We start from the raw sequence: 23,258 nt of genomic DNA on the forward strand, positions 1-23,258 counted from the left end.
GTTCGGTGATCTTAAGTGTGCGTTTGTGTGGGGTGTAAGGTCAGATAAACTGGATAAACTGACCTTACTGAAGAAATATTTGAATAATAAAAGTAAGACTAGAAACCTGATCCAGAATCCTTTGAAGTCAGTGGGAGTCTTTCCATTGACTTCAAAGGAAGCATAATTAAGCCCTCGCTGAATATGGAAGATACAGCAGTTCCCAGAGCACAGGCATCACTGAAATTTTCAGATTAAGGCTCTTGAGTAGTTGAATTGTCACATTCTGCAATAGTTCCAATCTGCAAGTGGTGTCCACGAATAACCCCAAGTAAAATTACAGGGATCTATCCTAAACAAGTGGAGTGCTAGGGAGAAGCCTGAGCCTCGGGAAAAATGTTACATCTAGATGCTTTGGAGATGAAAAAAAACCAATTCTTACAATTGCCAGAATGTGAGATTACATTGTTTGGAGTAAAAAAACCACCAAGGGTGACAAGCCAATCCTGCAAATATTTTATACCGGAAGCTCTTCCTGTCAGCTAAGGAGCTACCCACCACCACAATAGAGAGATTGAACATAACCAGTATGGAAAACTGTCTCATATCATACATATCGTGATTTTTAAAAAATAAAAATACAGTTGCTATTAGTTTCCTTCAGGTCCCAGTTTTTACTTAACCCCAGACAAGTGAATTGTGGGAACTATAAGGCAACAGAATTATTTTTCTTTGGGAAGATCTGGAAGCTTAAAAAAGATTTAGCAAAAGGTAATTGATCAGTCCAAACAACCATCACAAGCACTATGCTGGGATGATCACACATAAATAGGAAATTGTGAATCTATTTTATATTGTGTAGATGAGAATGGCAGGAGGTCATGCTCATGAAGGCTAAGTGACTTGTTGCCTGGGGATGTTGTGAAAGCCAAAAGTATAACTGGATGGAGGATAGGTCCATCAATGGCTATAGCCAAGATGGTCAGTGATTCAACCAAAGCCCTGGTTGTCCCTAAACCTCTGACTGCTAGAAGTTAGGCCTGGATGACAGGGGATGGATCACTTGATAAATTGCCTTGTTGTTGATTCCCTCTGAAGCACAAGGCTCGGCTGCTATAGGAAGATGGGATATTGGTCTACATGGACCATTGGTCTAACCCAGTATGGATGTTCTTATGAATATTGAAGGATAAAATGTTTGAAGCATGTTTTATTAGTTTCAGGCATGGTGCTGAATGACTCCAAGCATAATGAGAGTGCTGCCAACCAAATCCTCAGGCCAAGCAAAAAACTACAGATGGTGAAGATCCTACAATATATTAGAATAACTGTTTAAAGTATAAAATCCAATTAAACATTAAATGATTGCCAAGAAAGTATGGAGGTAAACAAAAGGGGCACAGAGGACTACTGATTGCTACTTATGGCAATTCACATAAGGGTCTCTTTTATACCCTCTAGTGGATGTTTGATACCATGAGGTGTGCATGACAGCCCTTTTACAGACTATACTAGCTGCAAAACAGAAGGGTGAGTGCATCTCAAGAGCAGGATCCTATATAGACAATTCTTCAGAAAGAATTAACAGTCTGATTGTCTGCTAATAATTGAACAGGTAGTATATGTCCAAATATTTTGCATTTTCTTTCCCCCATTATTCCAACAATCAAAAATCAGTAATTTCAGATTTGCTGAAATTTATATTACCTGCACTGGCTAAATACATATGTGTCATATATAGTATGACAATCTTCTATAGCTTGTCTTATTCCTAATTTTTGTTAAAATTGGAATAGAAACAAGAAGTTTTATTTTTTTAAAGAAATTCAGTGTGTAAAACACGGTAAAAATTAGCTATAGTAGTCTATCCATTGGTGCTTGGTTCTTTTTTTGGGCTTGTATTTTAATATCCAAATCTGATCCAAATTTAAACTTTTCCACACCTTATTTCCACTTCCTTGGGGGAAAAGGGCTGGAGGTGGTGCTTTGATGTTTGTATCAGAACAGAACCTGCAATGTTCCGTGTCATCTCCCCAAAGGCAGGTTTGTCTGGGAGGATATGAAAGAAACTTTCCCACAAAAACTCAGGAGTTTGAAGCAGATGGAAACATTGGGAGAAAGTGCAGGTAGTAGAGGGCATGGTGCACCTGTGAGGCAGCCCTGATGAGAGCTGCAGGGTACCAGGCAGCTTCTACTAAAAGCACTACTAGAGAACATGGACAATGTTTTGCCCTGGAGTCTTCTCTTCTCCCTGCTTCTGCAGCTCCTCTCCTTGGCTTCTCGCTCTTATTGTCATCTAGTGAGAGCAGTTTCAGTCAGTGGGGAAAAGGGGAAGTGAATAGACACAAGCTCCTGGTGCTGAGAAAAGATGCAACATGTGGCAATGGGTCAGAAGACATTCAAAGGGAAAGCACAATCACCATTCCCACACTCAGTCAGAATCAGCATGTGAATGTGTGGAGGGGAGGAGAGACTGCTCCCTGTGCTTTCCAAGCTAAGGGCTAGTCTACACTGGCAATGCTTGGCAGTGCTTTAACACGGTTTGTGTAGTCACGGCAGAGCGCAAGGAGACAGCTCTACCAGCATTCTAAAAAAAACTACCTCCACGAGAGGCGTAGCTCCCAGCGCTGGGAGTGCGGCTCCCAGTGCTGGGGCACCGTTTACACTGGCATTTTACAGCGCTGAAATTTGCTGCGCTCAGGGGTGTGTTTTTTCACACCCCTAAGCGAGAAAGTTGCTGCACTATAAAACGCCAGTGTAGACAAGCCCTAAGTGCACCAACTTCAAGGCTCCAGTGCACCAACTTCAACCCCCTTTACTGTCATTTATACCCCCACTTCACACCCACTCACATTCCACATGCGCCTACTCAGCATCATGCCCCAGTCTCCCCTCATCCTTATCCCCTCTGCAACCGATGTGAAGTCATCCAAAGCCCTTGCTATGTTTATTCCACACACATGCATTTCCTCCCATCCATCAGTGAATGGAAGTACATTGGGGGGTGGAGGAGGGAAAGAGTCTGCCGAAAGACCTCCTGTGTAAGCTTAGGGGAAAAGGAGCTCAGCCCCTGCTTTGAATAGATAGAACAGGAGTGGCCAAACTTACTGACCCTTCGACCTGCATACAATAATTTAAAAACAAAACAAAACAAGGAGTATTTGCGCCACCTTAGAGACTAAGAAATTTATTTGGGCATAAGCTTTCGTGGGCTAAAACCCACTTCATCGGATGCATGGAGTGGAAAATACAGTAGGAAGATATATATACAGAGTACATGAAAAGATGGGGGTTGCCTTATCAATTCTAACGAGACAATTCAATTAAAGTGGGCTATTATCAGCAAGAGGAAAAATCACTTTTGTGTGGTAATCAGGGTGGCCCATTTCAAACACTTGACAAGATATGAGTAACAGTAGGGGAAAAAATTAGCAAGGGGAAATAGTTTTTAGTTTGTGTAACGACCCATCCACTCCCAGTCTTTATTCAGGCCTAATTTGATGGTATCCAGTTTGCAAATTAATTCCAGTTCCGCAGTTTCTTGCTGGAGTCTGTTTTTGAAGATTTGTGGTGAAGAATTGCCACTTTTAAGTCTGTAATTGAGTGTCCAGGGAGGTTGAAGTGTTCTCTGACTGGTTTTTGAATGTTTGAATTTTCAGAAAATCAAGAGCCACAAGACATGCACAACCTGCCCCACTGGGTAGCGCCTTCCAGGCCTTGGGGTTAAAGCCCTTAGATCTCCCCCCTCACTGCAGGGCAGAATCCCCTAGTCCCACCACTCCACTGTAGGGCAGAAGCCCCAAGCTCCCCCACCCTGCCCAGTCTGGTAGATGGAGAATGGTGGGGGAGACGGGGCTGGGGGTGGGCTCCATGAACTGTAAAAGAGCTGTAAGCGGCTCATGAGCCACAGCTTGAGATTGAACGTGGGGAAGCTCTATTCCAGATAGACTGTCTTTTCATTCCTATGGGGGGACACAATCCTTAGTGGACAGGATTTCCCTGTGCTTCAGGGGGAAGCCCTAATACCATTCGGTGGGGTTTCCCTTGCCTAGAGAAAACCCCACTCCTAGTGGACAAAGTTTCTTTGGCCCAGATCAATAATTGTATTTAGGTTCCTAACTTTCATTGACTTCCTCCTAAATACATTTGTGGATCTGGCTCTTTGTGCTTAGTGGAAGCCAAACCAAATTAGGCAGGTCTTCCTTTGCACAGGGGAAATCCCACCCAAGTGGGTGGAGTTTATCTGTTTTTAGGGATTCCCTGCTTTTATGAGGAGAATCCTGCCAAAAAATCCTTCCAAGCTCTGCCTGAGCTCCAGCGGAACAAAAGCAATGACTTTGCCACAGTATTGCCGATTCTTGCAATGATATCAAGAGTCATGATATTTGGTGTTTTTCTTAAAGCCTCAGCTCCTGGAGTCATGTGATGCATGTGACAATCTCAGCTTTCATTTAAAGAAAGAGTATGTTTCAAGCCCTTGTGGTTGTAGAGACAAGCTTGAAAGTGTAAACTCTGAAGACATGAAATCAGAAGGTACATAAAATGACTAAACATTTTTTTTTTAAAATGTTGATTTTGGAGGGCTTGGCTCATGATCTGTGAACCCTTAGAGTCAGCAATACTCATACACATTCCTTGGAGGACTGAGGAGCTATGTCCACCTTTGAAAGCCTCCTGCAGATGGGAGAGGTTGTCCAGCTAGTCACATCCAGGAGACGTGTGAGGGAAAGGGCCACTCTCCCTGACTCCTAAGATAATTTGGGCTGCGATGGTCTGGAACACCCTGTGTTGGGTTTGGGTCAGCCACTAGTTAAAGGGGCCATGGGTTTGAGAAAGGGCTGTGTGGCCTATGGCAGACAGTACTTCAGCTGGGGCCACTGTGTTTGGGGTCAGGGGTGCAGTGCAGAGAATGGGGGTTAGTCAGTTTAGCGCCCCCCCATCACCACCCACATGACTCCATCACCCCTCCAGCACACTGTGGCTCCCTGCTTCCCCTTACCCCACATCTGCATTGCCCCTCACAGCTCCCTGCCCCTGCTTGCACTCTACCCTTTGCATCACCCCACACGGCTCCCTGCTTCCCCTCACCCCCCCCCACACATCGACCCCCGCGGCTCCCTGCTCCTGCACCTCCCCAGCTCCCTGCACCCCCCCCCAGCTCCCATCTTCGGCTGTCACATATCTCTTGCACCCCCCACTCCCCAGGGCTCCCTGCTCCCGCTGCCCCATCCATCCTGCACCCCATTATTACCGCCCCTTCCCTCCCACAGCTCCCTGCCCTACATTGCGCCCCATCCCTCCCCCCATCCCCCAGGTTCCTGCCCCACATTGCACCCCATCACTCCCACAACCCCCTCAGGTCCCTGCTCCACGTTGCGCCGCATCCCTCCTGCACCCCCTCCCCACGGCCCCCTGCTCCTGCCACCCGATCCATCTCGCACCCCACTATTACCGCCCCTTCCCTCCCACAGCTCCCTGCCCTACATTGCACCCATCCCTCCCCCCATCCCCCAGGTTCCTGCCCCACATTGCACCCCATCACTCCCACAACCCCCTCAGGTCCCTGCTCCACGTTGCACCCCATCGCTCCTGCACCCCCTCCCCACGGCCCCCTGCTCCTGCCACCCCATCCATCTCGCACCCCACTATTACCGCCCCTTCCCTCCCACAGCTCCCTGCCCTACATTGCACCCATCCCTCCCCCCATCCCCCAGGTTCCTGCCCCACATTGCACCCCATCACTCCCACAACCCCCTCAGGTCCCTGCTCCACGTTGCACCCCATCGCTCCTGCACCCCCTCCCCACGGCCCCCTGCTCCTGCCACCCCATCCATCTCGCACCCCACTATTACCGCCCCTTCCCTCCCACAGCTCCCTGCCCTACATTGCACCCATCCCTCCCCCCATCCCCCAGGTTCCTGCCCCACATTGCACCCCATCACTCCCACAACCCCCTCAGGTCCCTGCTCCACGTTGCACCCCATCGCTCCTGCACCCCCTCCCCACGGCTCCCGCCGCCCTATCCCACTGCTCTCCACCACGGCTGGCTCGCAGGCAGGGCCAGCTCTAGGTTTTTTGCTGCCCCAAGCTCGGAGAGCAGCAGGGCCCAAGCCAAAGGAAAAAGACAGGCGGGCTGGAACGCCGCCCCGGAATTGTGCCGCCCCAAGCACATGCTTTGCTGGTGCCTAGAGCCGGCCCTGCTCGCCGGCCCTGCTCACAGGCCCCCACCGCCCCCCGTTCCCCCCCACCGCACCTCGTCCATGGAGCAGGGAATTGTGCTAAAAATAGCCGCCGCTTGCTGATTGGCGGAGGGAAAAAATGGTCGCACCACGTGACTTTCCATCTAAAATTCCAAAATGGCGGATCCCATCACAGGCTGATTCCGTTGGTGGCGCGCGCGCCGCTGTGTTCCCCCAGCGCCTGGCCCTCCCCGTGCCTTGCCGCCGCCCCGAGCGTCTGCTGCCGCCGCACAGGTCAGTACCCAGGCTCCCCCGATCCGCGCAACGTGTGCCCGCATCTATACGGAGGCAGGCGCTGTGCGGTCCCTTTAAGGCTGCGGGTATTTTTGTCCTCCGGCTTTTAATTCTGCTGAGGCCGCTCCCGACCGCTGGGTCTTTAAAGGGATGGGTCGCGCAGGGCGATTTTTCTCTGGTCTGAGTGGAGAACGCGGAGGGTTCCGGGCAGGAGGTTGATGGGCAGGTCGAAGCACCAATGGGGGGCGTCTCCGCTGTAGTGGCGGGTGCGTTTGAGCCGCTTGAAGGCTCACGCTGCACTGTGATTAGGCAGCAGCGATGAGAGGGCGGGGCTCCGTCCGCTCACCAATAGGGGAGGACGAGGTGGAGTCGGGGGCGGGTCGTGAGGTGACTGACCCCTGACGGGGCCATTCAGCGCGGGGCCTGCGGGCTCCGCTCTCCGGCGGTTCGGCGTGCCTTGGGTTTTTGTGAATGAGCCGGGTGGGGCCGGGGCTGTGATACGTCCCGCCCCCTCCGGGTCTCTGCGGCTCCACCTTCTCCTCCCCCTGCCCTCCCCCCCCACCCAGTGAGCAGCGCTGCTGCCGCCTCGCTGCTGAGCGGGGCTCGGCCGGGAGCGATGCGGCCGGGGTGAGTGGAGCGGCCGAGGCGCCGGGGGCCGTGGCCCGAGAGCCGCCCGCAGGGCAGGGGGCGGGGCGGGGCTGGGTCTCTCTGGCCGGCAGCCTCCTGCCGTTTGTGTGGCCGGGTCCGGCCGTGTGTCTGTCTGGCAGTCACTGGGTGTGGGGCTGTGGGGGCCGGGTCCGGGTCCGGCCGTGTGTCTGTCTGGCAGTCACTGGGTGTGGGGCTGTGGGGGCCGGGTCCGGGTCCGGCCGTGTGTCTGTCTGGCAGTCACTGGGTGTGGGGGCGTGTGGGGGCCGGGTCCGGGTCCGGCCGTGTGTCTGTCTGGCAGTCACTGGGTGTGGGGGCGTGGGGGCCGGGTCCGGGTCCGGCCGTGTGTCTGTCTGGCAGTCACTGGGTGTGGGGCCGTGGGGGCCGGGGCCGGGGAGGGGTTGTGTCTGTCTGGCAGTCACTGGGTGTGTAAGAGGGGAGCTGTGTCTGCCTGTCTGTGTATCCAGCCGCCCCGGTGCGTGTGTGTCTGTCTGTCTGTCTGGCGGTCGCTGTGTATGTTGCCCAACAGCTGCGCCGTGTGTGTAGGGTCGCTGGGTGTCTGGCTGTCCGTCCAGCGCTGTGTGTGCGTTGGGGGGCTGACAGGCTGTCACAGGCACTGGGGTGTGTGCGGGAATCTGTCCGTGCAGCAGGGTGACCCTTGCAGATGGAGGCAGTGAGGATTTGGGTGTGCTCACATCCCCCATCCCTCCTACTGCCCAAATATCTCCCTCCCTTCCCTGTGCAGAGGCGTGTCTGTCTCACCAAGTTAATAGCGAAGACATGTTCTGTGAAGGGGCAGGGGTATGGGTGGGGGGTTCTGGAATTAGAAGGGTTGAGCTCACTTGCAAATTGATTAAGCTGTTTACAATTCTGCTTTTTAAACCAATTAGCCCTCCCCACCCCCAAATTTGCCCTTTAAATTATGAGTGACAATTCATTAAAAAATTCTGATACATAGGATAGTACTATGTATATATTAACTTTAGGAAATAAACCCTTAGATAAAATGGGAATTTTCGTAGTTGAATTATTCGTAGCCCTGAAATAAAACCTAAAGGGGACTGCTGGGATAAAGAGGTGCAGATAGCTCTTTAAACTGTAAGTGATTACTGTTTTGAATGCTTAGTTATAATTCCAGTATTTGGAAGATGACACAAAACAAAGCTTTGCAGTGAGTGGCCTGTGTTCTTGTAAAAGTTTTTAAAAATATGATTATTGTCCCCTATTGCCCCTTCTGCACATGTGTCTGTGCTAATATGATGATAGTCCAGGCTATACGTACATGCATGTATTATTCAAAAGTGACTTTATCTAATGCTGACCCATTCAAAGTAGCTGTTTTGATCTTTTTAGTAAATAAAATGTATCTTATGTAAAGTGTCTGTGGACTTATGTGGGAGTCTTGTGCATTTCATGCTTATGATAGTTTTTATAACTTGTATTTTATTACCTTGGTTGAGATACTAGTAAATCAGCATTACAAAATTTTGCTTGTCCACTTATGTGAGCCAAATAGATACTTATTGATTGGCAAACAAAATAATTCTGTCTTCTTATGGAACGAGTGGACAGTAGATTGTTTTGTGTAACAAATTTTCATGATTACTTTTAGGCTGTTAATATATAACACACAATGACAGTATCAAATGAAACTTATGGGTAACATTCTGGCCTACCCCTGCACTGTGCCTTGTTCCCTTTTCCCCCTGACTTGCTGTGTGTTTAAAAGGGAGTTTTACTGTATGAAATGTTGGTTTGTGCAACAATGTTCATGTCATAGTTTAAAAAAATTAATTATAATGTATTGGGAGCAATGGGAAGAGAGGTGTTACTGAACTGTTGTGTGTGGGTTTATGCTGCAGGAATTTATCAGGAAAAATGCTGTGTGCAATACTTGAGTTTCTTTAATCGTTTGATTTTTGTGTGTGTGTGTGGCATTGTAAGTGCAGCATGACCTCTTAAGCAAAATCACTTTTATTACATGATGATTATTTAATATTATACCAAGACACCTCATACCATTTGGAGGGGAGGTAAAACTGATCCATTCGTTTCTTCGAAGTACATGTAATGCTATTAAGTGGCTTATGTACGTATTTGCATGACACTGAAGGTTTTTTCAGTTTGTCATTAGATTTGCTGTGACAACTTTCATATAAAGCTTTGCATACATTAGAGTTGTCACTTTTAAAATGTTGACATTCATTTACTATAGATTTGCCTAATATTTTAGGGGGGAATTTATGGAAGTTTTATTTCACAAGTAGCTGAGCGGTCTATGAGAGAAGTGTGGGTGGACTGGGCAGGTGAAAGTCATCCACCAACCTGGAATCAGGGCACCCAGAACGTAGTAGCTGTGTATTGGGGTCACTCATCACAGTATGGATCCTCTGGTTTCACCTCATCCACATCTGTCTATTTGGGCTAGTGTAGAGATGCCTGTATTTTACTTTCTGCATAGCCCCAATGCGAGATTTAAGTCATGTAGAGAGTCTTGTATTTGCACTCTGTACCTAAGGTGAGTTTCACCTTTCTTGCAGGAAGGTGTCAGAGTACATCTGGATTTACTGCTGTTACATAGCATCAATAAAAGTGACTTGTATGGTGTTCACTACTGTTAGCGCTTTCTGTTGCGGCCAAAAGTTACCTGAAGTTATCTATCTTAATAAGATTTCTTAAAAAGGGCAATATTTTTAAATAGCTAAGGAACACAAAAATTTAAGTAGCCTGATTCTTGACAGGATTTCTTTTTTGTAATGTGACCTGTCATTGCTTTGAATTCTAATAGTGGCTGAAGGACCAGAAATTGTTTGAGTTTTCACATTAAAAGATGCTGTTGTAGCTCCAGAGTCTGCCTGAAAGATTTGAGGGGGCACTGAATTAAGAAAGCTCAGCTGCTTGTATACAAATATCCAGCAATTACAAGGCACCAAAATTATTGCACAATTCCATTGTTACCATGGCAACATGTTCACTCAATTACAGTTGGAAATGTAAAATGCCACCCAGTTAGAAGAGACCACATTTTTTTTATAAACCAAAGTATGTAAGAGAGAAACTTCATGAATCTTGTGCTGTTTTTATATTTGCATGTGTATCTTATCAGATATCCTTCATTATTAATATCAGTTGTGTTCACTTATTTTTGGACCTTTAGAATGCCATCTTTCAACTTCAGTATTTAATTTTCCTTCAGGGTTTAGTTTAGAAAGGTAAAGTGGATTAAACCAACACACAAATATTCTGGAAATAAAATGATAATAGAGGGGAAACTTGTCAATTATTTAATAGAGGTAACGTAAAAACAAATTTGAGTAAAAGCCGTTGTCTCATCTGGTGGAACACACTTGAAGAATTTAGTGTTCATGGGCCAAGATTTTCAACATACTGGTAAGTACAACAGATGTAATCAGACAAGTCTGAACAGAAGATAACTTTAGGGGGTCAGTGGTAAGAAAGCAGTGAAAGTAGAATCCCAGGATGCCTTGTTTATAAGGAGTAGCTAGGAACCAAAAATTAGGGAACAGCGGGATCTGTGCATAAAGTTTCTGATACGGGATTGACAACATAAATTAGATCTCTTTGTCTACTGAAGTTAATCAGCAATTTAAAAAAACCTTTTAAACAAGGTCGTGATGGATATTACAGATTTTCAGTAATCTAGTTACTTGTATAGATTGTTTAAATTTATAAGAACACAATACAAAATTGTACAGTCAACATACAAATTTCAGCTTGATTGTGAAGCTTTAAAGTTTCAAGAATGACTTCAGATTCAAATACTTTGATAGAGGATGGTACAAAAGGAAAAAAGGAGGTCTCTTCCATACCAGTTTCTGAACCAGTTTCTGAACTATTGGTATCTCAAAATTAATAGACACACTTGAAAAAACAGGTGACTGTGAGCCAGAGGTAGATATGAAAGATGAGGGTGGGGACTTTACAAGTGATGTCCATGAATTGTCACACACAGCTTTTGAGAGGTTGCTGTCCCTGAGCCACTCTGTCACAGCAGCTTCTGATAAAACGTGGGTGAAAGTTACTGCTCAGCTCCCCTCTAGCTGCTGGAAAGAAGAAACAGTCTCTTCCCTTTCACTTTTCCTTAGAGCTTCTTCAGTGTATGCGGGGGAGGGTTTCTAGTACTTCATCCATCTCTTGGAACCTTCTTTCTACTGTGTGGATTTGGGTTGGGAGCAAGTCCTCCATGCAATCTGCAAAATTCTTCACTACCATGAATTACTCTTTTATGTATGCAATTGCAGGTAGCTTTCTGAAGCAGCAGCAGCTTGAATTGACCTGATTTGAGTTTTATTTCTGCTCAAATATTACACATTAAAACTTCCAGTTTCTTCTTGATATACTCTGATGCTACTATGAACATCAGCAGAGGTTCAGGAGTTGCCTGTCCGCAGGCTCATGAAAACATGGAATCAGTTCTCATTCTTTTAGCATCTGGGCTATCTTTGCAATCATGTGTGAAATAAGAACTTATTAAAAAACAAAAACTTAGTTTTTACAGAAATTGATGACTTTAAGCTCACTATCCCCTGGCTAGACAGCTAGAGACAGCTTTCCACTTACCTCTGTGGGGTAGATTTTTAAAGCTGTGTCCAATTGTGTCCTTGCTTTGAAGATGTAGAATGTATGAAATCTCTGCGTTCGGGCCCTGATTGTACCACCTATGCACTATAAATTGCACATCACTCTACCTGGGCTCAGCAGTCTGCCTGCAGGCTTGGGGCCTAGGCTTGTAGTTTAAGGAAGTTATAAGCAGTTATTTTGTTTGAAAATGCATAAAACGTATCAAAGAAACTAGTCGGTACAAATGTTGGACTTGATAGGTGTAACTCTTATTGCTAGTGCCCTTCAGAATTTTGAGAAGTGGGGAGTAGTCAATGATTTTTTTTTTTTTTAAGGTAACTTCAAAGGTAGTCTGTATCTCAAACCTTGTTGCCTGAGAGAGGCATTTTTCCTAATTTTTTTTCTTTAAGTTGAATATTTTCTTTATTGTAAGATATGTTCAAATCACTGGTCTTTGAGGGAAGGGTAAACAATAATATGATGTTATATGCACTTAAATCCTGGGTGTATTGAATGCTTGGGTACATGCAACCTAAGGCCAAAGATGAAAACTTGCCTTTCTTAGATTCCTTGAAAATGCTACTGAAATTGCAGTTAGAGCTCATACTAACCTTTTGGAAGGTGTCGACTGTAACTAGACCCCTGCACTCTTTCTGAAGTACAGTATGGTGTCCTATTGGCCAAGTGGAGGAAATAATTATCAAGGTAGTAGTCTATGTAGAAGAAAAGTCAGGGCTTCAAAAAATTGATACTTATAGCCCAAGGCCTAAACTAATATGCCTGGGTGAAAATATTTGCTACTATGCTCCCTGCAATTTAAAGAAGAAAATCGCTCCAGGCCACTTGATAGTATGTTTTAAATACTGTTAAATATGGTATTTAACAACTTTCAGTGTAATAGATATTTTTAAATGTGACTTATTACTACAGTTGAATGAATAGTAGAAGAAATATTCATTGACTATATTTGATAATACCCCCAGAAGTAGTGTATGTGCAGAATAGTATTTGCCTAGCTACTGTGCTGGTTGAAAACCACAAAAAAGTATTAATGGAGTACAGTATTTGATGAACATTGATACCATTAATTATTTGCCAAGTTTTCTTCAATCAGTACTACTTACTACATGCTCTGGTATTTTCTTTTCCTTCCTGTCTTCACTCAACATTTCGTTTTTCCTGAGCTACCTTTTGGTTAATTCCCTCTTACCTCTTTTATTCCTTTCCTTGCCTTATGTTCTCTGCCGTCTCCTATATAATGTCTCCTTTCTGCTTCTCCCCAACCCATAAAGCCACATATTGGAGTTAAAATTTTAACTAGACTCCTTGTGGCTGAAGCACTAAATCGATCATCTGAGGGCTTGTCTACACTAACTGCTGGATCAGCAGGCAGTGATTGATCCAGCGGGGGTCAATTTATCGTGTCTAGTATAGACACGATAAATTGACTGAGCACGCTCTCCTCGACTCCGGTATTCCACCAGAATGAGAAGCGCAAGCGGAGTCGACGGGAGACCATCCGCTGTCGACTTACCGCAGAGAAGACACCGTGGTAAGTAGATCTAAGTATGTTGACTTCAGCTATGCTATTCATGTAGCTGAGGTTGCGGATCTTAAAGTGACCCCGTGTATTAGTGTAGACAAGCTCTCAGACTGATATGAAATAAGTGGCAGGCACTGAACAGGGGTAGCTTTCCTGAATTCATCCCTCTGCTTTGTTGCTGCTGAGAGTCAGTTTCTAATACTTGACCCTTCTCCTAGTTGTCATTTTTTTAGCTCATTTCCCCAAATAATAGCTTTGGTGTCCGACTTTGCTGTTGCTCTCAACTTTCTCAAGTGTTGGCACAATGAAATTGACCTGATTCTTTTCAGTTTCATTGCTGCCTAGAGGTCTGAAAAAAGCAGTGAAAACTGGTGAGACTTTGGGTCAGTTTTCACTCTGCTACAGATTGTGGGTGCTGAGAAGCAGCACGGGTATTGGAGCTGTCTGTAGAACCAGGAACACAGCAGTACATCATCACTTTATTCAGTTCACATTTTGCAGGCCGCCTCAACCATAAGAGCTAGATAATTTTTTTAAAAATGAAAACTTACCTTCTGCAAACTTCCTGCTTGCCATGCTCTGTTCAAGTTCTTGTATGCTTCCCGCTACGGTAGTATCTGAGTGTCTTGGATAAGCAATTTTTCTTGCTATTTGATGGTGTTAACTAGGAAACTGAAGTGGAGGGATGCTTTATCCTACAATGGGCCACGTTGATCAGGCGATGTGTGATATATGTATGGAGTGATTCTTGTCCTCAACAGTGCTGTCTAACCAGTAAGCAGGATATTTGGGTAATGCCTCTTTACCTGGAAAGGATTTGCACGGTTAAACTCAGAAAAGAAAACAAATACTGCCTTGTGTTTCCTTGATGGGGTTCTTGTGCTGTCATGACAGTCCTAGAAAAAGTTAGAGAAGGGGAGAAAAGTATGAGAGGGAAAATGGTGGGGGACACACAAGATTATAGAAAGGCAGTAAAAGAAGAAACAAGAACAGACTATAAAATCCCTTGGAAAGCTTCTATAGTTCTTCCTCTGCAAGGAATTTATGCTTGGCCTGTCTTTTATGTAAATATAAAAATTCAGCCTCAGTTGTGGTATTTACTGTTGTGCACATCTTGATCCAGTTCATTTTTTTTTTCCCCCTCTTGTTTTCCTGGTGGATACATTTGAGAGTAGTTTTGGTGACAAACTGTTTCAGATGGCATTGTAGTAGTACTGAGGAATGTATGGGGATTTGGGGTCACAGACCTATGACAATTATGTCCCCTATTCTGATAATCGAACCATAGTTTCAAATATAAAAGTATTTTCAAATAACATCATCAGAGAGGAACCTCACACTTGTCTGACAAACTTTTTGTTTGGCCTTGACTACTACACATACAATTTTTGTTCCCTAGTGTGGTAGAGGTGCCTAGAGCTGGAAACCAGTTTGGATGGTCTGAAGACTTCAGGTGCACATTCGCAGTCTCCTAATTTCAGCTAGTGAAGCATAGCGCAGGTCCCCGGTGGTGGCAGCTTCACCCTCCTTCCCCCCAATCGAAAAGCCCATCTTAGTAGGATTCCATCATGTGTTAACTCAAGATGGTACTGAATATGTTGACCCTATTTTAAGGAATTGGTAATTACTATACTCCTTTAACAATATGTCTCCAGAAGAGAGACAGCAAGGAGGTAATGCCGTGGGGGGGGCAGGGAGCCGTAGGGGGGTGTGTGTGATGCAGGCAGGTGATCAGATGGGGAATATGTATAGCTGGGTACTTTTCCTCTTCTCTCTGTGTAGCTGAAACTGAATACCCAAGACAATGCCTCAGGTGCAATCCGGTTGTCATGTCTGTGGTTGCTGGTGTGTTGAACCTCTCATTTTGTAAAGTCTGACCTCCTACAGACCTGTCCTATATATATATCTGCATAAGGAGGGCTAGGATTTTATAACAAACGTGTAAATTATTGAGCTGAGACAGTAATGAAGCAGAATACTTCTTTAAAAATAAATTCCAGGATTGGAACATCAGTAATTTGGGTATCTGTACAGTGAACAGAATAATAGCAGCACTATATGGTGTTTGAGGTGACCTCTTAAAGATGCGTTTTCATTCTGAGGAAAGCACTAGCATCTGATTACATTTGTATAAATTTACCTTTCACATATACAGTAGAACCTTGATAATTCATACTCCTTACTTTTTGGAAAGATTTAATAGTGCTGTAGTGAGGTCTCCTATTAAGATTTAATTACTTTTACAAAGTGTGTTAACATTTATCAGTGTACGTTGATTTATTATAAATAAAACTAAATTACACTTGTCAAATGAACAAAATAGCTTTGGTTTCCTTATTCAGTTTGCATTAACTGAATCTTGAGAAACAGTAAGTAATTCATCATAGGCCAATCATTAGCACAAGTTAGATTCCTCTGTATTCATTCATTTTCCTAACTTGCAAAGCTCTCAGAGGGGTAGCCGTGTTAGTCTGGATCTGTAAAAGCAGCAAAGAATCACTGAACAGCGCACTGATACACAGATACCCTCCCACCAACAGCACAAGAAGAAGAACTCCACATGGACTCCTCCTGAGGGTTGAAACAACAGTCTGGACCTATACATAGAATGCTTCCACCGACGTGCACAAGCAGAAATTGTGGAAAAATAACATCGCTTGCCTCATAACCTAAGTAGTGCAGAACGCAATGCCATCCACAGCCTCAGAAACAACCCTGACAAAATAATCAGAGACTGATAAAGGAGGTGCTGTTGTCCTCATGAACAGATCTGACTACCAAAAGGAGGCTTCCAGACAACTCTCGAGTACCAAATTCTACAGGCCTCTTTCCTCAGATCCCACTGAGGAATACACTAAGAAACTGCACCATCTACTCAGGACACTCCCTACACTAACTCAGGAACAAATCGACATACTCTTAGAGCCCCGACTGGGGTTGTTCTATCTACTACCCAAGATCCACAAACCCAGAAATCCTGGATGCCCCATCATCTCAGGCATTGGCACTCACTGAAGGACTGTCTGGATATGTGGACTCTCTACTCAGACCCTATGCCACCAGCACTCCCAGCTATCTCCATGACACCGCTGATTTCCTGAGAAAAATACAATGCATTGATGATCTTCCAGAAAACACCATCCGAGCCACCATGGATGTAGAGGCTCTCTACACAAACATCCCACACACAGATGGAATACAAGCTGTCAGGAACAGTATCCGTGATGATGCCACAGCACAACTGGTTACTGAGCTCTGTGACTTTATCCTCACGCACAACTATTTCAAATTTGGTGACAATATACACCTCCCGACCAGTGGCACCGCTATGGGCACCTGCATGGCCCCACAATATGCCAACATTTTGATGGCTGACATAGAACAATGCTTCCTCAGCTCTCGTCCACTCACACCCCTTCTCCACCTATGCTACATTGATGTCATCGTGGTGGTGATGATGATGATGACCCATGGGAAGGAAACCCTGGAAGAATTCCACTATGGTTTCAACAGCTTCTACCCCACCATCAACCTCAGCCTGGACCAATCTAAATGGAAGGTCCACTTCCTAGGCAACACAGTGCAAATAGGTGATGGTCATGTTAACACCACCCTATACCGAAAACCCACTGACCGCTGTGCCTACCTTCATGCCTCCAGCTTCCATCCTGGACACACCACACAATCCATTGTCTACAGCCAAGTGCTGAGATACAACCGCATTTGCTCCAACCCCTCAGGCAGAGATCAACACCTACAAGATCTTCACCAAGCATTCTCAAAACTACACTACCCACACAAGGAAATAAGAAAACGGATTGACAGAGCCAGACGTGTACCCAGAAGCCTCCTACTGCGAGACAAACCCAAGAAAGAAACCCCCAGAATTCCACTGGCCATCACATACGGTCCTCAGCTAAAACCTCTCCAACGCATCATCAGTGATCTACAACCCATCCTGGACAATTATCCCTCACTTTCACAGCCTTGGGAGGCAGGCCAGTCCTCACCCACAGACAACCTGCCAACCTGAAGCATATTCTCACCAGCAACTAGACACTGCACCATAGTAACTCTAACTCCAGGAACCAATCCATGCAACAAACCTCGATGCCAACTCTGCCCACATATCTACACCAGCGAACCATCACAGGACCTAACCAGATCAGTCACACCATCACCGATTCATTCATCTGCACGTCCACCAATGTAATATATGCCATCATGTGCCAGCAATGCCCCTCTGCTATGTACATTGGCCAAACTGGCCAGTCCCTACGTAAAAGGATAAACGGACACAAATGAGATATTAGGAATGGCAATATACAAAAACGTGTAGGAGAACACTCCAGTCTCCCTGGACACACAATAGCAGATTTAAAGGTAGCCATCCTGCAGCAAAAAAACTTCAGGACCAGACTTCAAAGAGAAACTGCTGAGCTTCAGTTCATTTGCAAATTTGACACCATCAGCTCAGGATTAAACACAGACTGTGAATGGCTCGCCAACTACAAAAGCAGTTTCTCCTCCCTTGGTGTTCACACCAACTGCTAGAAGAGGGCCTCATCCTCCCTGGTTGAACTAACCTCCTTATCCCTAGCCTGATTCTTGCTTGCATATTTATACCTGCCTCTGGGAATTTCCACTACAGTCATCCGATGAAGTGGGTATTCATCCACGAAAGCTTATGCTCCAACATGTCTGTTAGTCTATAAGGTGCCACAGGACTCTTTGCCGCTTTTGCAAAGCTCTGTATTCCATCTTTTCTGCAGTCCTGCAGGGAAAAATGCAGAATTTGTAGCACTGGGGTTACATCCCTACTAATAACTTCCAATATCAAACTACCTGAAGCAAGAGAATCTAGTATACTAGAGAGAGCCCTTTTAAAACCATGAGCCTCTAATGGCAAAAGGGAAAAACAGGAACGCTAGCCAAGGAAACTTTTTCTAATGTTCTGTGTTTTCTGTTTTCTTCAGGGGGATAGTCATCTTGAAGAATAATTTACTTCATTTTAACACAGGGTTAATCTTGTAGCTTTTACAAAACTCTGTACTCTGTTAACATAGTTTCAGTGTTAATTACGCTGATATGGTTTATAGAAACACTTTAAGTCTGCTCTGAATAAAAATGTGCATGTTAGGGGTTTCTGGTTTAGCGTTGTTTATAAAGCAGTTAGTTTTATGCAGTTCAGATGCTTTTGTTGGATTGACGCTTAAGCCTGAAACAATAAGTTAGTTCTATTGTATGACAGCCTGAACCAGCATTCAAAGTGGAAGTGTTGTTCAAACCATTATGGAATTACTTTTTCCCTAGGGAATTGCGCAGTCATCTGGTTGTGTGTTGGTATTTGTTCTAGATTGTGTTGAACTTCAGAATATAGGTTCTTCTTATCAGTCAAACTGGACTGACTCTTTTGGCATAGTTTCCTATAAAATATGTAATTGCCAGTCTAGTATTATGTCTAAATAGTACAGCATAGCCAAGTAAAAAGCAGATGTTAATTATTTAGTATTGGCTTATTTAACAGTATACATTTTAATTTAAACATTATTCAGCCTGTATAATTTTAAAAACCAGAATGAACTGGAAGATTGAGACAATTTAACTTAGGAAGGAAGGTGTGCGCAAAGGAGCGATAGGGAGGGATTAATGCTGAAATTAAGGCTGGTTCTGTTCTGCTTTTAGTGACTATTTAATAATTTGAAAGAGGAAGGGTTAAACATACTCCATCTTTCACTCACACCAGTATCAGCCTTAACTTTCAGCTTTCTTACTGGGGTTTTCAGTTTAACAGTCTAAAGGTTATCTAACTCCCAAGAATGAGGGAGAAGGGTACACCTCACAGTTCAGATTCAGACATGGAAGGTCCCAGTAATCTTCTTGACTATAAATTCTCTAACTTTCCCATATTGTGTATTATGTTTAACTCTTGAGGTTTATTAAAAAATATTCTCATCTGTTATGTAATGAACTAAGTAGCTTTTATCCACAAGACTGCAGGGAACTCTGTCTTCTTTATCTGTCAGATGCAGTGTAATTGTAGCTGTGTTGGTCCCAGGATATTAGAGAGACAGGATGGGTGAGGGAATATCTTTTATGAAGCCAGTTGTCAAATAGAAGAACAGATTTGTGTGGCTCTAAAGTTTCTCTCCTATTCTGTTGGTCTGCTTACCTAGGCAGAGCATGTAATTTCTAAGAATGAAGTCAGTTGCTCAGTGTTCCGTGGAACAGTGAAACTGACCATTTCTTGGTACCGAGATCCATGGGATCACAGGAACTACATCTTTCCCTGGAATTACTAGATTCTCCCTGTTCTCTGGTGGTACTCCCCCACTAGATGATGAGGACATTTCTTCAGTGCCTCAAATCTCAGTGCCGGGCTCTCGTACCTTACTTACCATTACAGGAACCCTTTTACTGACACCTACAGGGAGAGGGGTGATTCTTGGAGCATACACTTTGAAGCTCCTCCTCATTGGTATGAATAGTAATTGATACCATCCTCTGTTCTGTATGGTCTCCTTCAGTGGTCATATTAGGACCCTTGGGCAGCCTGTCAGAAATTTTCTAGTGCCTCTAGCCTTGCTTGCTGGGATTATCTGGACAGACAGTCTCCTCCTCAATCTATTTCACTAGGAGGGTGGTGAAGCCCTGGAATGGGTTACCCAGGGCGGTGATGGAATCTCCATCCTTAGCGGTTTTTAAGGCCTGGCTTGACAAAGCCTTGGCAGGGATGATTTAGTTGGCGTTGGTCCTGCTTTGAGCAGGGGATTGGCTGAGATGACCTCGTGAGGTCTCTTCCTACCCTAAGTCTATGATTCTATTCTATGATTCTGCTCAGCTATCTGAGCAGCAAGAGGAAGAGGCTACGGTGGAAAAGGATGCCACCTCACAGCTAATCTCTTCCAGATGAGGCCATGATGTCTCCCCCACTCTCCCTGGCTGATGACTTCAGACGGCTTCAGGGCCTTGTGAAAGAAGGTGGCAGATTCTTTGCAAGCATCCCTTGAAGTCATAGTACAAACTGTTGGACATTTTACAAACAGCATTGTCTGCTTGACTGGCCTTGCCCATTTATGAGGCACTTCTGGATCCTGGCAACAGTACCACCTACTTGCAAGTGTACTGATAAAGTATTCTGCCCAGCCAAGGGTTCTGAATTTTTATTTACCACCCTTCTCCTAATTCCTTGATCACTGAAGCTATAAACGGGTGTGGAAGACAGCACCACACTCAATTGATACCATACGACAAGATTCAAATATCTTTATCTTTTTTTTGAACGTAAAAGGTATTAATTTGCAACCTTGCAGTTTAGGATTGCCTATACCAAGTTTTTATGGCCAAGCATAATCACACCAACTATTGCAAGCTTCACTCCTTTATTGAACACCTTCCAAGAGAGAGCACTGAGAGCAGGTCCAAGCCATCATAGCTGCGGGTTGGCTGCTTGCCAACACTTTTACAGGCCTTCCTGGATGTTGCTGACACTGCTGCTTGTTCCATCTCCACAACAATTGTTACATGTCGGGCATCTTGGCTCTAGCTCTCTGGATTCCATAGGAAGGTCCAAAATACAGTTGAGGATCTTCCTTTTGATGGTTTGAAACTTTTTACTAAGAACACTGAGTCATTTCCATGTGTTGACAGGCTCGAGAGCCACCTTGAGATCTCTTGGAATCTACACACCTGCAAGTAAATGGAGATCCCGGGTAGCTCAGAGATCCCACCCCATCCAGTTGTCTGGATTCCAACCCGAGTCTCTGAGGAGGAATCCAAAGTTTCAGAAGAATAGACAATCCACTAAACCTGGTTCAACTACAGAACCCTTTTCATTATTAAAACATCAATTTTGACGGGCAGATTGAGGGTCTGAATCATCCCTGTGTTTTTGCTTCTCCAGTTGCAACAGTTTGCCCACCTCCCTCCCTTCAGGGACACTCTCCCATTTTCAACTGTCTTGAGAATAGATTACATCTGACAAATGGATCTCGGAAGTCCTAACATTGAGATGCTCCATCCATTTTTACCTCCCTTCCCCGACCCTCTTCTGGGACCCCTCTCTTGAGCATTTATTGAGGCAGGAAATCAACTTTAACATGGCCAAGAGAGGCATGACCTTACCTGGATGTCTGCCAAACAATCAGCCTTCTGGCTGCTACTCATCTACTTCCTTAAGATGCTGGTTGGGTTCTTCAGTTTAGGAGTAAGTTTCTTTCAAGGCGTGACTCCTCAGTGGTTCCTGGAAATAGAGACTGCTTGCTCTGTGGAAGTACAACAGGTATTGTTGAACAGCAGGACATAATCCACCCAAAATACTTCCCTTCCGAAGTGGAGATGATTCAACGATTGGTATGAACAGCAACATCTTCCACCTACTTATTCTTCCCTCTCTGCTGTTCAAGGCTTCCTCCTGAAATCAAAAGACAGGATTATCTTTTTCTATCAGAATCCACTTGTGGCTATAACAGCCTTTCATTCCTCAGTTGAGGGATTCTCAGTGTGGCTAGCCCTGCAACAATGAGATTTATCAAAGGATTGGGGAACCTTTTTTCCCTTGAGTGAAAGAATTACTCCTGTTTGGGATCTGAACTTCATAATCAGGTGTCTTTCATGAGACCTCCCTTTGGATCGATGACTATCTCTTCCCTTCTTAACCTATCCACAAAGATGGTTGAAAAGTTGGGGAAATAGGAGCACTAATGGCAGACCCATTCTTTATAGTATTTTTCAAGAACGTTTTATTATGTCTGTGATCTAAATTCCTACCTAAGGTATTGTCCAAGTTTCAGATTAACCAGGTCATCCATGTGTGTTTCCCCCCTAAAACCATACCAGATGAGGAAGGATGCTGTTTTACATAAACTGGATGTCAAGAGGGCATTACCTTTCTATCTGGACGTAACCAAGTCCTGTAGGAAGTCTCCTGGACTGTTCATGTGAATTGCTGACAGATCTAAAGGGTCCACAGTCTCCACACAGAGGCTCTCTAGAGGGATTTCTGGATGTCATTTCCTGTTCTGAATCTGTTGATATACAGCCTCCTTCTAGGGCATTGGCCCAATCCACAAGGGCGCACTCTACCGCAGTGTCACTGATCAAGAACATTTCTGTTGCTGAAGTCTGCAAGCCTGCAGCTTAGACTTCAATACACACCTTTCCCAAATGTGTGGTGGTCTGTTTTTCCAGATTGGATACTGCCCTTGGGAATGCAGTCTTGTCTACAGTCCTGGATTCTGATCTGAAACTCCCCCTTCACCTGGGGGTATTGCTTGGTAGTCACCTGAGGTACCAGTAGGGACACTTCAGAGAAGAAAAAGTTGCTCACCCTTTGCAGTAACTGGAATTCTTTGAGATGTGTGCCGCATGGGTGCTCCACTACCGGTCCTCCTTCCCCCTCTGCTTTGGAGTTTTCTCTATGAGACTGTGCAGTGGGGAAGGTTTGCGCACATACCCTGTCTAGTCTCTGCATGGGGTATGAGGATGCATAGGGCACATGCATGAGCCAACGAGCCACTGAAGATCTCCAATCAAAGGTGCATAGTGCGTGTGCACACCTGAAGTGGAGCAGCCGTAGGGATGCACATCTTGGAGCACTCCCAGTTACTGCACAGGGTGAGTAACCTCTCCATTCTTGTTAATTTCACAGTTCAGCTTCTGAAGATTGTGGCTGTGGTAAGAGAACGCAGGTCTTCCCTTCCCTGCATATGCAGTCAGAGGAGCAAATGGTTTGAGTTCCTGTCTTGGCTGCTTATATTTCCTGAACAGCAACAGTGACTAGATTTTTGTGAACTTCGATTTCACTGCTGCTGTCCGCCTGTAATCAGCAGCAGTAAAATGGACCTGAAATCTTGCAAAGTTCAATTTTTTGTTGCTCCTGGCACTGACCAGCAAGCCTCAGCCACTCAGGAATTGGCTTAGGACCTGCAGAAATGCATCCTGCAGAGTAGGCTCAATACTAAATCTTTTAACTGTCTTTTAGTGCTTTGATCAGTGGTCTGTGGTGACTGTGAAAAGGGAAAGATTGTGTCTCTGCT

General features: G+C 45.0%; 1 protein-coding gene across 5 annotated transcripts in view; it reads left to right on the forward strand.

Moving 5' to 3' along the window:
• The first annotated feature begins 6,323 nt into the window (after positions 1 to 6,323).
• HDAC4 (histone deacetylase 4) overlaps positions 6,324 to 23,258 on the forward strand; it is a 467,144-nt gene continuing 450,209 nt past the window's right edge. For 4 of the 5 annotated variants that reach the window (XM_084643125.1, XM_084643127.1, XM_084643129.1 and 1 more), the window contains exon 1: positions 6,324 to 6,452. The gene's annotated coding sequence lies outside the window, so the exon portion shown is untranslated. Of the gene's footprint in view, positions 6,453 to 6,995; positions 7,080 to 23,258 lie in introns of those variants that run through there. The other variant, XM_084643126.1, reaches the window with a different exon arrangement.

This window comes from Lepidochelys olivacea (assembly GCF_965140295.1).
Source record: "Lepidochelys olivacea isolate rLepOli2 genome assembly, chromosome: 11".
In the NCBI taxonomy this organism is placed as follows: Eukaryota; Metazoa; Chordata; order Testudines; family Cheloniidae; genus Lepidochelys; species Lepidochelys olivacea.